The sequence below is a fragment of the Martes martes genome, assembly GCF_963455335.1.
Source record: "Martes martes genome assembly, chromosome: 1".
NCBI lineage: Eukaryota > Metazoa > Chordata > Mammalia > Carnivora > Mustelidae > Martes > Martes martes.
In genome coordinates this window covers 196069130-196083696 of record NC_137888.1, presented here as the reverse complement: position 1 = coordinate 196083696, position 14567 = coordinate 196069130, and the positions used below count along the sequence as shown (strand labels likewise).

General features: G+C 41.8%; 2 long non-coding RNA genes across 3 annotated transcripts in view; one reads left to right on the top strand and one right to left on the bottom strand.

Annotated features, from left to right (window-relative positions):
- Positions 1-14567, top strand: part of LOC308341055 — a 19741-nt gene that overhangs the window by 3387 nt on the left and 1787 nt on the right. For both annotated transcript variants that reach the window (XR_013966670.1, XR_013966671.1), the window contains exon 2: positions 3024-3256. This is a non-coding gene — a long non-coding RNA (uncharacterized lncRNA). The remainder of the gene's footprint in view (positions 1-3023; positions 3257-14567) is intronic.
- Positions 86-14567, bottom strand: part of LOC308341050 — a 26117-nt gene continuing 11635 nt past the window's right edge. The window contains exons 3-5 of the long non-coding RNA XR_013966669.1: positions 3353-3538; positions 2428-2566; positions 86-1065 (exon numbers count right to left, since the gene is read on the bottom strand). This is a non-coding gene — a long non-coding RNA (uncharacterized lncRNA). The remainder of the gene's footprint in view (positions 1066-2427; positions 2567-3352; positions 3539-14567) is intronic.

The following is a 14567-nucleotide window of genomic DNA, read 5'->3' as shown; positions in this document are numbered from 1 at the left end:
TTTTCATACAAGTAAATACACACCCATTGCCAAAAAAAAAAAAAAGACCCACTTAAAAAATACAAATTAGCATCCAGAAGTAACTACTGTTACATTTGTTTTTATTAGGGTAAAACATACATGACATAAATTTTACCATTTTGATGCAGTTTTTCAGACTTTCCCCTGAAATATTTTTTTAATGGGCTCATTTATAACCTACCCTTTTAATATAATGCTATGAACATCTTCCAGATCAATAAGTATTGTGATCATAACCATTGTGAATGGCTACATACTATTCCATCATGTGTTTGTAAAGTAATTTTGCCTCTCATTTTATCTAGGTCTGGCTCAACTTGTATTTTAATTTTAATTTTATTTTTTTTAAAGATTTTATTTATTTATTTGACAGAGATATAAGTAGGCAGAGAGGCAGGCAGAGAGAGAGGAAGGGAAGCAGGCTCCCTGCTGAGCAGAGGGCCCAATGCAGGGCTTGATCCCAGGACCCTGGGATCATGACCTGAGCCGAAGGCAGAAGCTTTAACCCACTGAGCCACCCAGATGCCCCATCAACTTGTATTTTTAATTAAATAAGTGAATTTAGCCAAAGGATTTCAGATATTCAATAGGCCCGTTTGTCTTTTTTCCGTTTTCTCTCTCTTCTAAGACTTAATTTTTTTTTAGATTTGTTGATGGATTGGTTGATTGATTTTAGGGAGAGAGAGAGACCAACAGAGAGAGAGATAGAGAGACTGAGAGCAGCCGGAAGGCAAAGGGAGAGGGAGAGCGAATGTTAAGCCAACTCCATGCTGAGTGTGGGTTCCACCCAGGGTTGGGCTTGACCTCACCACCCTGAGACCATGACCTGAGCTGAAATCAAGAGTCGGATGCTTAACAGACTGAGCCACCCAGGTGCCCCAGACTTAATTTTTTTAGAGCAATTGTAGGTTCATGTCAAAATTAAGAGGAAGATAGAGAAACGTCCCATATATACTCCCTGTCCCCACACATTCAATGGGAAATTATGTGACTTTTGAACCCCTGTGCATATCCCGTCTTCTCCAACATCTGGTCCACGGGAGCCTGCATAAAAGGAGGAATTTGTCAGATGTTCACCCAATGGAAAAGTCATTTCAAAGGAACTGAAATGCCCACTTGGATTATGTGCCCAGATTTTGTTCAGAGCAGTAACACCACCATTAAATAAGAATGTTTCTAATTGTGCCTCATTATTTTGAATCTGCAACAAAATATAAGGGACCAGTAATGCTCACATGGGTGTATCTGATTCTGTCTGGAAATTGAGATACCAGCCACAACTGTGTGACAAAAGTAACTGAAAAAGGAAATGTCTGCTACTTTAATAATTGAATTAATTTTGCCCAATTGACTTCAAAATTCATTTCAAAAGAGGCTCACGTAGGAGTACATTCCAAGTAGAAGTAAAGTAAAAAGAAAACAAGACAAACAAAAAAGGGGGAGGGGGAGAACAAGCAAAAATGCCAAAGAGAAATGTATAATATCAAGTTCAATTCACCAGAAAATAGTGTTATGTCATGCAAACAAAGACAAAGGTAAACTGTTTCAGGTTGATTTTAACAAAAGTTTGATTGGTTTGGCTTTTAAGGAAAGAGGAAAAGACCATCAGAAGTTTTGACCAAGGGCGCCTGGGTGGCTCATTTGGTTAAGTAACTGCCTTTGGCTCAGGTCATGATCCTGGAGTGTCGGGATCAAGTCCCACATCAGGGTCCTAGCTCCATGGGGAGTCTGCTTCTCCCTCTGACCTTCTCCCCTCTCATGCTCTCTTTCACTGTCTCTCTCTCAAGTAAATAAATCTTAAAAAAAAAAAAAAAAAGTTTTGACCAAGAGAGAGGATTTATGTACTTTAAACAATTAAGCTGAATTTGTAAAATAATCATGATGAATCTAAAATGAACCTTAATAGTAATTCCAGCTAGAAAATTGTATTAGGATTTAAAAGTTAACCTTTTGTTTGAACTCACAGTATTTTATTTTACTTTTTAAAAGTTTTGGTTCACATTTTAGTTAACATACATTGTAATACTAGTTTCGGGTGTACAATATAGTGATTCACCACTGCATTACAATAGCTGGTGGTCATCCCAAGTGCCCTTCTTAATCCCCATCACCTATTAACCCCTCCCCCACCCACCTCCCCTCTGGTAACCATCAGTTTGTTCTCTGTAGTTAATAGTCTGTTTCTTGGTCTGCCTCTCTTTTCCCCTTAGGATCATTTGTTTTGTTTCTTAAATTCCACCTATGAGTGAAATCATGTAGTATTTGTCTTGCTCTGACTGACATGTCACTTATGATATACTATCTAGTTTCATCTATGTCCTTGCCAAAAGGCAAGATTTCATTCTTTTCATGGCTGAGTAATATTCCACTTTTATTGTCTATATATACATACCACCTCTTCCTTACCCATTCATCAGTTGATGAACACTTGGGCTGTTTCATATTTTCACTATTGTAGATAATGCTGCCACAAACATGGAGGCACATGTATCCTTTTGAATCAGTACTCTTGTATCCTCTGAGGAAGTTCCTAGTAGTGCAATTGCTGGAACATAGGGTAGATCTATTTTTAACTTTTTAAAGAACTTCCATACTGTTTTCCAGAGTGGCTGCACCACTTTGCATTCCCACCAGTAGTATAAGGGAGTTAATTTCTGTATTTCGTATGATCGTTCCTATGTGTTGTCTTCAAAATAAAACTGCTCTGGCTAATATAAACAGATCTTCTAGTGGTCCAATCCACTAATCACTTTTCAGTGCTTACACTCCTTTTCCTGTCTGTGACATTAATGGGGTTGACCACTCCCCAATCTCTTCTCTGTGGCCCCTTGACCATTCTGCTCTGACTCTCTTCTCACCTGTCTGGACACACTCCTGGTCTCTTCCTAACTCCTCTTTGGCCACTGTATGGCAGACACTACTGGTTGCCTACCAAACAGTTTCTTCCTCTTGGCTCTTTTCTGATGGAATCCTAATTCTTCTTCTTCCCCCCCCCCCCCCAGGTATTCCTCCCTCCTCTGGGTAGCAGTGCATTTTCCAAGAGTTGACCCCAGTTCTCTGAGATAAATCCTGCTAAGTTTAAACCGCTGGTTCTCAAAGTGTGGTGTCCGGAGCAGCAGCAGCAGCAGCAGCCTTGCCTGAGAACTTGTCAAAAACTCAAATCCTTAGAACTCACAGCAGACCTACTGAACCAGAAGCTCTGCAGGTGGAGCCCAGCAGTCCACAAGCCCTCCAGGTGATCCTGAGACTTTTTCGAATTTGAGAACCTCTGATCTAAGCTGATCACGATGAGTGGTCTAGTTTCCCTTACCAGTGATGGGATTAGGCTTACCTGTGTGATGACATTATTGCCATTGAGAAATGAGCAGAAGTGTCCTGGGGAAGGGGACTTGGAAGGTTTCTTTGCTTCTTAAAGAGATACAAGGAGGAGATGATCCCTCTCCATCTGGTGCTCACTGCTGTGCTGGAGGTGATGTCTGGGACTGCTGTAGCCACATTTGACCATGAGGAAGGCAGCCTAAAGGAAAGCCAGGAGGATGAGAGTGGCAGAGCAGAAAGTTGGGAAAGGTCTGTTATGGGTTGAACTGTGTCCCTCCAAAAGGTATATTGAAGTCTTCACCCCCCCCCCCAGAATGTGACCAGATTTGGAAATAGATTTGTAGTAGATGTAATTAGTAAAGATGAGCTCATACTGGAGTCGGGTGGGCCCTAAATCCAATATGACTGGTGTCCTTATAAAAAGAGACAGAAGGAAGACAGCAAGGTGACATTGGAGGTAGAGATGCAAGTCTCTCCTGTGGGTTTCAGAGGGAACATGACTGCTAACAACTTGATTTTGGACTTTGAACTACTGGCCTCCAGAACTGAGACAATAAAATCCTATTATTTTAAGCCACCCACTTTGTGTGACTGTTAGGGCAGCTCCAGGACACTGATCTCCCGTCTTTGTGACCTGCACACCAACCCTATAGCCATCCTACCTTGAGATCACTTGTTATGTGAAATAACAATTATTCCTTATATTTTAAGCTATGTGGAAAGGTTTTTCCCCCAACTGTATTGAGGTATCATCATTGACATGTAACATTACATAAGATGTACAAGGTGATGATTATTGAATACACTTACATATTGTGAAATTAGTATCACAATTGGGTTAGGATTGGCCCATTTATTACATTTTTAAACTTCATGCTACACAACTTAAAGTGGAACGTCTCCTAAACAATATAGCTTCTAAAACTGAGGGCTCCTTATGAATTCCAATTCTTTGAGATAAATTTCTGAGATAGAATGCCCAGTGGGGTATTCCTGGGGCGCCTGGGTGGCTCAGTGGGTTAAAGCCTCTGCCTTCAGCTCAGGTCATGATGTCAGGGTCCTGGGATTGAGCCCTGCATCAGGCTCTCTGCTCAGTAGGTAGCCTGCTTCCTGCCTGCCTCTCTGCCAACATGTGATCTCTCTCTCTCTCTGTCAAATAAATAAATAAAATATTAAAAAAAAAAAAAAAAGAATGCCCACTGGGGCTTCCCTGGAGCTTGATTAAGATGGGTTTGGAGGAAAAGTTTTCCCTTCTTTCCTTCTAGGTTTGTTGGCTGGTCTAATAATTAAATTGAAATAAGACAAGGGCGCCTGGGTGGCTCAGTCATTTAAACTTGGTGTTGGCTCAGGTCATGATCTCAGGGTTGTGAGACTGAGCCCCGCTCAGTGGGGAGTCTGCTTGGGATTCTTTCCCTTTCCCTGTCCCTTCCCCTCTGCTTCTGCCCCCTGCCCCTCCCCTCGATGGCACCCAAGCTTGTGCTCTCTCTGTCTCTCAAATAAGTGAATAAATAAAATCTTTGGAATAAGACAGGTCAACAGGAGAAAAACAAGTTTAATTACGTATGTAGGTTTGGGAACCCCACAAAGACAGAGTCAAAGGCATTAAGGGAAGGAAAAATTCTCTCAAGCTCTTCCAGCTGGACTCAGAATTAAGTTGACATGATACAGATTAACAGGAGAAAAAAACAAAGTTGTATTACATGTGCACAGAAGCCCAGTTATGAAAATGAGACCAGGAAATGATCATGGCAGGCTGTTTTTATACTTCACACAAAGAGAATAAATCTATGAGGAATTGACAGACCGAAGAAAACTTCACTTTGGGAGCTTCAGTTAATAAGGAAATTTAAGCAGCATTTGGGCTGGGGTCATAAGTTAGTAAAAAGTAAGTGGTGTTTATATAGCCTTCTGGGCTCTAAATTTCCCATCTCTGGTGATAAGGATGTCTCTTTAGCTCCTAGTACAGGGAGGGCGCCTTTCACTGGGAAGATTTATTTCCTGCTTTCCAGGAGGACAGAGGAAGCTCTGAGTGTCCTTCCTACATATGTTGTCTCTTCAATAACTTTTATATAAAATAAGCAATATGTCCAAGTGGCATATTTTGGGGCAGCCTGCCCTGGGCCCCTAGAGTTCCCTCCTTTGAAACTTCCCTGGAAATTTCACACATTCAAAGTTGAGCTGCTAGACTGTTCCATCCGATTGAATCAGTCTCTTAGTCTTGACAATATGTTAGTTCAGCTAAACTCATTTCTCGGGGCAGTGATGCAGGTGTGTTCTTAAAATTAGGCCTAGGATTCAGATAAGGTATTAAATAAGAGGCATTCCTATAGAAACAAAAGAAAAGTAATGATTAATGATTAGATCAAACTGTAAACCAGGTTTTGAATTTTTAGGCCAGCCAGTCGAGAGTTCTAGATGTCAGGCTCAAAGCATCTTCAGATAGAGAACAAAAAGTGACAGTCTGACAGATTTTCCTGGTCAGTAGTTCCAGTGTCTCTGGCGATCTTTGAGTGGCCCACAGAGCAACAGGCATAAAGATTGTCTACATTCAAGCTGTTGTGCTGATTTCTCTGAAGTTTATGTAAAGTTGTTCGTATTTGGTTTTCAGGGCTTCAGGAAAATGGGCAGTGTTATCAAATATTTCCAAGTCAAAAGGATGGGAGAAAAGAAAAAAACAGTTTGGAGAGTTGTAGCCAGGAGTTCGAAGAAGCTAGAAGTCAGGATCTAGTCCAGTTTATAATAAGCTGTACTAGAATCTAATATTTACACAGGTGTATTATGGGAACATAATTTTGCTCTCTGAAATCGCCCTTTTTTTTTTTTTAAACCAAAGACTGTCATCAAATTAAGACTAATTTGTTTGCGGGCGCCTGGGTGGCTCAGTGGGTTGGAGCCTCTGCCTTCGGCTCGGGTCATGATCCCAGGGTCCTGGGATCGAGCCCCGCATCGGGCTCTCTGCTCGGCGGGAAGTCTGCTTTCCCCTCTCTCTCTCTCCGCCTGCCTCTCTGCCTACTTGTGATCTCTGTCAAATAAATAAATAAAATCTAAAAAAAAAAAAAAAAGACTAATTTGTTTGCAAAATAAGTCTAGTCTCAAAAAACTTGGCCTTGGGGCACTTGGATGGCTGAGGTGTTAAGCGTCTGCCTTCAGCTCAGGCCATGATCCCAGAATCCCGGGATTGAGCCCTGTATCAGACTCCCCGCTCAGTGGGAGCCTGCTTCTCCCTTTTCTCCCTGCTTGTGCTCTCTCTCACTATCTCTGTCACTATCTGTCTTTCTCTCAAACAAATAAATAAAATCATAAAAAAAAAAATTGGCCCGATTCTTTGTAAGTGCAGCAAGAATAGTGATTGGTCATACAGGCTTTTAAACTTGCTTTGCTGGAATTTTTTTTTTTTTTAAGATTTTATTTATTTGAGAGGGAGAGAGAGAGAGAGAAGGAGTAGCAGATTCCCCGCTGATGCTCAGGACCATGACCTGAGATGAAGGCAGACGCTTAACTGACTGAGCCACCCAGGTGCCCCTGGAAATTTCTAATAAGGAATTTTCTAGGTTGAACTTTTTTTTTTTAATGCCTCTTTCAACTTTATTATTTTTAAGTAAGCTTTATGCCCAACATGGGGATTGATGTCACAACCCTAAGAGATCAAGAGTCAAATGCTCCACTGACAACCAGCCAGGTACCCCTCTAGGTTGAACTTTTAACATTTTGAGGCCAGAAGTCAAGCCAAATACTTGCCATCAGACTTTACCTGCAATACTTATAGATCTGAGTTAATTCCTCTCTTTTGGTCCCCAAAATATCCTGAGTTCTGCACCTGCCAGGAAGTGACCTTCTTTATGCACCTGGTAAAGGCTGCTAGGAACCCCAGAAGTAAGGTACCGGGCTGTTTATCTAAGGGCCTTTTCTGGCTCCATATAGTCAACCTTAGTTCCTTAAAGCTATCTGGTCATGTCTGAGTCTATGCATGTCTCTCAAATAGACATTCCAAAGCCTTGGTAATATAATTGATGCTTCCAATTGTGTCCCGTTAAAGAACAGTTTCTCATTGAACTTAGGCACATAAACACATTGCCATAAAAATAGAAGAATTCTTACTGAGAATTCTGAATTCTGGAGGGATCAGGTTGGGAGAAAATAAAATGTTTCCATTTGGTCACAAAGGTCTATTTGATCAATTGCTGTAATCAGGTAGCAAAGAGAAAGTTTCCTTAAACCTGGAAAAATAAAACATTAAAAAAACCCAGCAATGTGGGGCGCTTGGGTGGCTCAGTTGGTTGGGCATTCAACTCTTGGTTTGTGCTCAGGTGGTGATCTCAGAGTCATGGGATCAGGTCCCATGTGGGGCTCTGCACTGAGCTTGGAGTCTGCTTGGGATTCTCTCTCTCCCTCTCCCTCAGCCCCTACCTAGTGCCACCTCCACTCCGCCCCCTGCTCTTGCACATGCACACTCTCAAATAAGTACATAAACTTTTTTTTTTTTTTTTAAGTCACCAAAGTTTTGGGGAGCCTGGATGGCTCAGCCATTAAACAGCCACCTTTGGCTCAGGTCATGATCCCAGGGTCCTGGGATCAGGCCATGCCCTGGGCTCCCTGCTCTGTGGGAAACCTCCTTCTCCCTCTCCCACTCCTCCACTTGTGTTCCCTCTCTCGCTGTGTCTCTCTCTGTCAAATAAATAAATAAAACCTTTAAAAAAAATCAGCAAAGTTTTAAACAAAATTTCATAAAAATACAATCATCATCCTCAGTCTCTTTAATCCCATGTTATTAATTCCTGTTCTGCTTGAATCCACTTCACCAGTTCTGGAAATTCTTACCCACTTCAGTTTTATGATCTAAGGGTTATCAGAAACCTATATTTGTTAAAAAGTCTTTTCCATGAATCTCTCTGAAGATCAAACACATTTGTAGGAACCTTTAGTAAAAGCATCTGAGTAAAAGCATAACTCTTTAAATGATAAAAGAGTTAAAAATGGCCATGGTTAAAGATCTGATTAAAGTTCATTACAATGCAATCAACAAGGAAATTCAGTTATGTCTGTGACATACAGCTCTTAATGATAATAACATACCACAACATATCGAATTTCTAGGAGTTTCATAAAATTTTAAGAACACTAACTTGACAATGCTTCCCAGGTAATTCAACATATGAAATAAACCTAATTAGTTTAATCTCTCACAAAATCTTTTAAATGCTCCGGGAGCTCTCTGGAACTAGATTATGGTCAAAAGACTTCATTTTAGAATTTGATTTTGGGAAGTTTGTCAAAAAAATACCATAAGGTTTGAATATTTGGCTAACCTGGATCAGAGATCATTATGAAACAATATTTATCTATTTAAACAAAGTGACAATAGAAGATTTTAAAGGCAAATACAGAAGGTAGCATTGTTATGAATAAAACTTAGTTTTTTGTTTTTTGCTTTTTTTTTTTTTTAAGACAGAGAGAGAGGAGGGAGGGAGTACAAGCAGGGGGAGCGGCAGGGAGAGGGAGAAGTAGGACCCCACTGAGCAGACAACTTGATGTGGGGCTCAATCCCAGGATCCCAGGTCATGACCTGAGCTGAAGGCAGACACTTAACCAACTGAGCCACCCAGGTGCCCCAAACTTAGCTCTTTTATTTATTTATTTTTTTAAAGATTTTCATTTCTTTATTTGACAGAGATCACAAGTAGGCAGATAGGCAGGCAAAGAGAGAGGAGGAAGCAGGCTCCCCACGGAGCAGAGAGCCCTGAGATCACTACCTAAGCCGAAGGTGGAGGCTTAACCCACTGAGCCACACAGGTGTCCCAAACTTAGCTCTTTTAATACTAAGAAGATTCAGGGTTTAAAGACAAAATACAGAATCTTTGTTTTTCAGACAGATTACATTAAAGGTACAGAAAAACTTTGTTTACAATTTCTTATAAAAAGCAAACCAATAGGGGCACCTGACTGGTTCGGTCAGAAAGCATAAGGCTCTTTTTTTTTTTTTTTTTTTTTAAAGATTTTATTTATTTATTTGACAGACAGAGATCACAAGTAGGCAGAGAGGCAGGCAGAGAGAGAGAGGAGGGAGCAGGCTCCCTGCGGAGCAGAGAGCCCGATGTGGGGCTCGATCCCAGGACCCTGGGATCATGACCTGAGCCGAAGGCAGAGGCTTTAACCCACTGAGCCACCCAGGTGCCCCAGAAAGCATAAGGCTCTTGATCTCAGGTTTGTGAGTTCAAGCCCCACGTAGAGATTAGCTAAATAAACTTAAAAAAAAAAAAAACCACCAATAATCTAATAAGATTCTTTCTTTATCAAGGACAAAAGCCAAATTCTAATTTTATATCAATGTACTTTTTTTTTTTTAATTTATTTATTTGTTAGAGAGAGCGAGCGAGCACAGGCAGACAGAGTGGTAGGCAGAGGGAGAAGCAGGCTCCCTGCCGAGCAAGGAGCCCGGTGTGGGACTCGATCCCAGGATGCTGGGATCATGACCTGAGCCGAAGGCAGCCGCTTAACCAACTGAGCCACTCAGGCATCCTGTATCAATGTACTTTTGATATGAAAACTCATTTTATTTTTAGGGGTGCCTGGATGGCTCAGTCATTAAGCGTCTGCCTTCGGCTCAGGTCATGATCCTGGGGTCCTGGGATTGAGCCCTGCATCGGGCTCCCTGCTCAGTGGGGAGCCTGCTTCTCCCTCTCCCACTCCCCTGCTTGTGTTCCCTCTCTCACTGTGTCTTTCTCTGTCAAATAAATAAATAAAATCTTTTTTTTTAAAAAACCCCTCACTTTTATTTATTTTTTCCTAAAAGATTTTTATTTTTGGCACACTTGGGTGGCTCAGTCAGTTAAGCATCTGCCTTTGGCTCGGGTCATGATCCCAAGGTCCTGGGATCGAGTCCCTTGTCAGGCTCCTTGCTCAGCGAGGAGCCTGCTTCTCCCTCTGCCTGCTGCTCCCTCTGCTTCTCTCTCTCTCTGACAAATAAATAAATAAAATAAAATAAAAGATTTTTTTAAACATTTTATTTATTTATTTGACAGAGAGAGAGATCACAAGTATGCAGAGAGGCAGGTAGAGAGAGAGAGGGAAGCAGGCTCCCTGCTGAGCAGAGAGCCCGATGCGGGGCTCGATCCCAGGACCCTGGGATCATGACCTGAGCCGAAGGCAGAGGCTTAACCCACTGAGCCACCCAGGTGCCCCTAAAATAAAAGATTTTTATTTTTAAATAATCTCTATTTTTAAATAATCTCACACGTTACACTAACTGAGCCAGGCTGGCGCCCCTAAAACTCATTTTAAATACATTTATTCTGGGGCACCTGGGTGGCTCAGTGGGTTAAGCCTCTGCCTTTGGCTCAGGTTGTGATCTCGGGGTCCTGGGATCGAGCCCCGCATCGGGCTCTCTGCTCAGCGGGGAGCCTGCTTCCTCCCCTCTCTCTGCCTGCCTCTCTGCTACTTGTGATCTCTCTCTCTCTCTCTCTGTCAAATAAATAAATAAAATCTTTAAAAAAATAATAAATACATTTATCCTAAGTGGCCATTACTGACCACAGAAGTTTCCTTCCAAAGATTCTTTTTTTTTCATAAATATTTTACAACTTTCTTTTTTTTTAAATATTTTATTTATTTAATTGAGAGAGAGAGAGAGCACGAGTTGGGGAAGGAGCAGAGGGAGAGGGAGAAGTAGACTCCTTGCTGTGCAGGGAACCTAATGTGGGGCTCGATCCCAGGACTCTGGGATCATGACCTGAGCTGAAGGTAGACACTTAGCCGACTGAGCCACCAGGCGTCCCTCTTTTTTCTTTTTAAAGATTTTAATTATTTACTTGAGAGAGAAAGTGAGAACAGAGGGAAAGGGAGAAGCAGACCCCTGCTGAGCAAGGATCCCGATGTGGGACTTGATTTCCAGGGAATCATGAGATCCCTGAGATCATGACCTTAGCCGAAGGCAGACGCTTAACCGACTGAGCCACCCAGATGCTCGTATAACTTTCTTTTTACTTTCAGATTTTGTCCTAAGTTTTTCTTCTTTATATAACCAGCCTCACTTTAGGAAAAAATTATTTTCTTTTCCCTCAATGGAAATGTGTTCCCATTCTTCACATATTTTTCTTACCAAAAGCACATATCTTATTTTCCTTGTGTACAGAGTTGTTTTCCATTATTATTTTGAGTCATCTTAATTACTACATTTATTAGAATGCCTAACTCTTAGAAACCTCAATTTTAAGTGAGAAGTTCAGAAGTAAGCAATTGTGAACTGTTAAACTAGAACTCTTTAGATTGATAAATTTATGAATACATTTCATAATTCTGGGGCACTTGAGTGGCTCAGTCAGTTGAGCAACCAATTCTTGGTTTCAGCTCAGGTCATGATCTTGGGATCCTGAGACTGAGCCTCACATGAGGCTCTGTGCTCAGCAGGGCACCTGCTTGAGTTTCTCTCCCATTCCTTCTGCACCCACCCCCCCTCCACCGCTTGCATGCTCCCTCTTTCTCTCAAATAAAATAGATAAATAAAATCTCTTTAAAAATACATTTCAGGGGTGCCTGGGTGGCTCAGTGGGTTAAAGCCTCTGCCTTCAGCTGAGGTCATGATCCCAGGGTCCTGGGATAGAGCCCCGCATCCGGCTCTCTGCTCCGCAGGGAGCCTGCTTCCCCCTCTCTCTCTGCCTGCCTCTCTGCCTACGTGTAATCTCTGTCTGTCAAATAAATAAATAAAATCTTAAAAAAAAATAAAAATACATTTCATGGGGCACCTGGGTGGCTCAGTGGGTTAAGCCTCTGCCTTTGGCTCGGGTCATGGTCTCAGGGTCCTGGGATGGAGCCCTGCATCGAGCCCCGCATTGGGGTCTCTGCTTGGCAGGAAGCCTGCTTCCTCCTCTCTCTCTTTCTGCCTACTTGTGATCTCTCTGTCAAATAAATAAATAAGAAAATAAAAAAACACAAAACTTTGAGACTTCAAAGTTAGTCATTCTTTCAAACTACCACTATTATTTTAAAAAAATTGTAACAGAGATAACATCAGCTTACTTGACTTTAAGTAAACATAGGCAGAATAAGAGTTTCAATTTTCAGGACACCTGGGTGGCTCAGTTGGTTAAATGTCTGCCTTCAGCTCAGGTCATGATCCCAGGGTGCTGGGATCAAGTCTTGCATCAGGGTCTCTGCTCAGTGGGGAGCCTGTTTTTCCCTCTGCTTGCCACTCCCCGTGCTTGTGCTCACACTCTCTGACAAACAGATAAATAAAATCTTAAAAGAAAAAAGTTTTTTTTTTTTTTTAAGACTTTATTTAATTATTTGACAGAGATCACAAGTAGGCAGAGAGAGAGAGAGAGAGGGAGAAGCAGGCTTCCTGCTGAGCAGAGAGCCCGATGTGGGGCTCGATCCCAGGACCCTGAGATCATGACCCAAGCCGAAGGCAGAGGCTTTAACCTACCGAGCCACCCAGGCACCCCAAGAAAAAAGAGTTTTAATTTTCAGCTGATAACTTTAAAGACATCTCTACCTTGATTAAACCGACTTTAAATTAGCTTTGGTACCAAATGTGTTCCAGATTATATAAACTTGAAAAACATTTGGTTTAGTTTCTAGATTTCTGAATTTTAGAATGCCCAATCTTTACAAGCACTTGCCTTCAAACCAACTAAATAGAGCTCTTTTACAAATTAATTTTAGCAAGACCGGAAGTGGACAAAGTATCTCACATTTGGAGCATATCTGCCTGTTATCGGAGGTGACTTCTTATTAAGCCTTTTAGCAACTTGTATTTTAAAAGGCCTACCCCCATCCCCAATTTCTTCCCCTTTCTTCTCAGGCAGTTGTGGACTATGTCATTTCAAAGATATAATATTTATAACTTTAAGGGGCAGAGAAAGAATATAAATGGTGTTTTCTAAGTATAGGACAATTTTGTTCCAGTATCTTGATCTTTTATAATATCCATAAACATGGCTGTCTCAGTCGGTAGAGCATGTGACTCTTGATCTCAGGCAAGGAGACTACTTTAAAAAAGGTATAATATCCATAAACATATTTAGAGAAATAGGTGAGGTTTGTAAAGCAAGGTTGTCTGTGACTTGCTTCTACGACTGAATATCTGGTTTTATAGATATTTGTAAGACAAAGACATTTTTAATTCCCCAAAGAACTGGATCACAGCCTGAATATCAAGGGATTGGTCCAACTTTTAACTAAGTTTGTTTCTTTATATCATGGAGATTTTTAAATCTAACATGGGAATAAAAAGATCTACGCCTTTGTACAGTCTGCTAAAAGCATTTTAACAAAAGCCTTCTTTCTGAGTACTGAGTACAACAGTTTAACCTAGGCTTTTTTTTTTTAAATTTTATTTATTTGACAGAGAGAGAAGTCACAAGTAGGCAGAGAGGCAGACAGAGGGGGAGGGGGAAGCAGGCTCCCGGCTAAGCAGAGAGCCCAATGCGGGGGCTCTATCCCAGGATCCTGAGACCATGACCCCAGCTGAAGGCAGAGGATTAACCCACTGAGCCACCCAGGTGACCTAACCTAGGCTTTTATTCGTCTCTGAATATTGCCCTTTTGCAGATCATTTGTAGGAGGGTCTAGGAGAAATTTTGGTCAACCTGTTTCTTCTGTGAAGGGGGAGGGGGTTTTCTTCAAGGGGGCAGAGTGACCTGTGTAATGACCATAGTATAATCTTGGGCCAGAAGAACTCCCCTTAGCAGCTAGTCAAGGTCTCTATGAGTGGGGTTGTGAAGAGCAATTAGTCTTTCTAAATCCTCTCTAAATTTGGTAGGATCTTTTGAGAGTGGAGGAAAAAGGGCTTTATAATTTTTTTTTTAAGATTTTATTTATTTACTTGACAGAGATCACAAGTAGGCAGAGAGTCAGGCAGGGAGAGAGGGGGAAGCAGGCTCTCTGCTCAGCAGGGATGCTGAGGCAGATGTGGGGCTCGATCCCAGGACCCCGAGATCATGACCTGAGCCGAAGGCAGCGGCTTAATCCACTGAGCCACCCAGGCGCCCCAAAAGGGCTTTATAATTTAAAAGGTCTGCTGCTCTTCAAGGAATATGAGTTCTTTGAAATGGGGGCGTGGCGGGTAGGGAGGTGGTGTCCAATACATCTGTGAAGGTTATTGCATAGAAATGCCTGAAGCTGGCAGACTTGATTACAGCAAAGTGAGCCCTACTGCCTGTCCCAGGTGCTTCTGCTAAATTCACTTTCTGGCTTGAGGCATTTACAAGATTAGCCTGTATGTTTTGAACCTA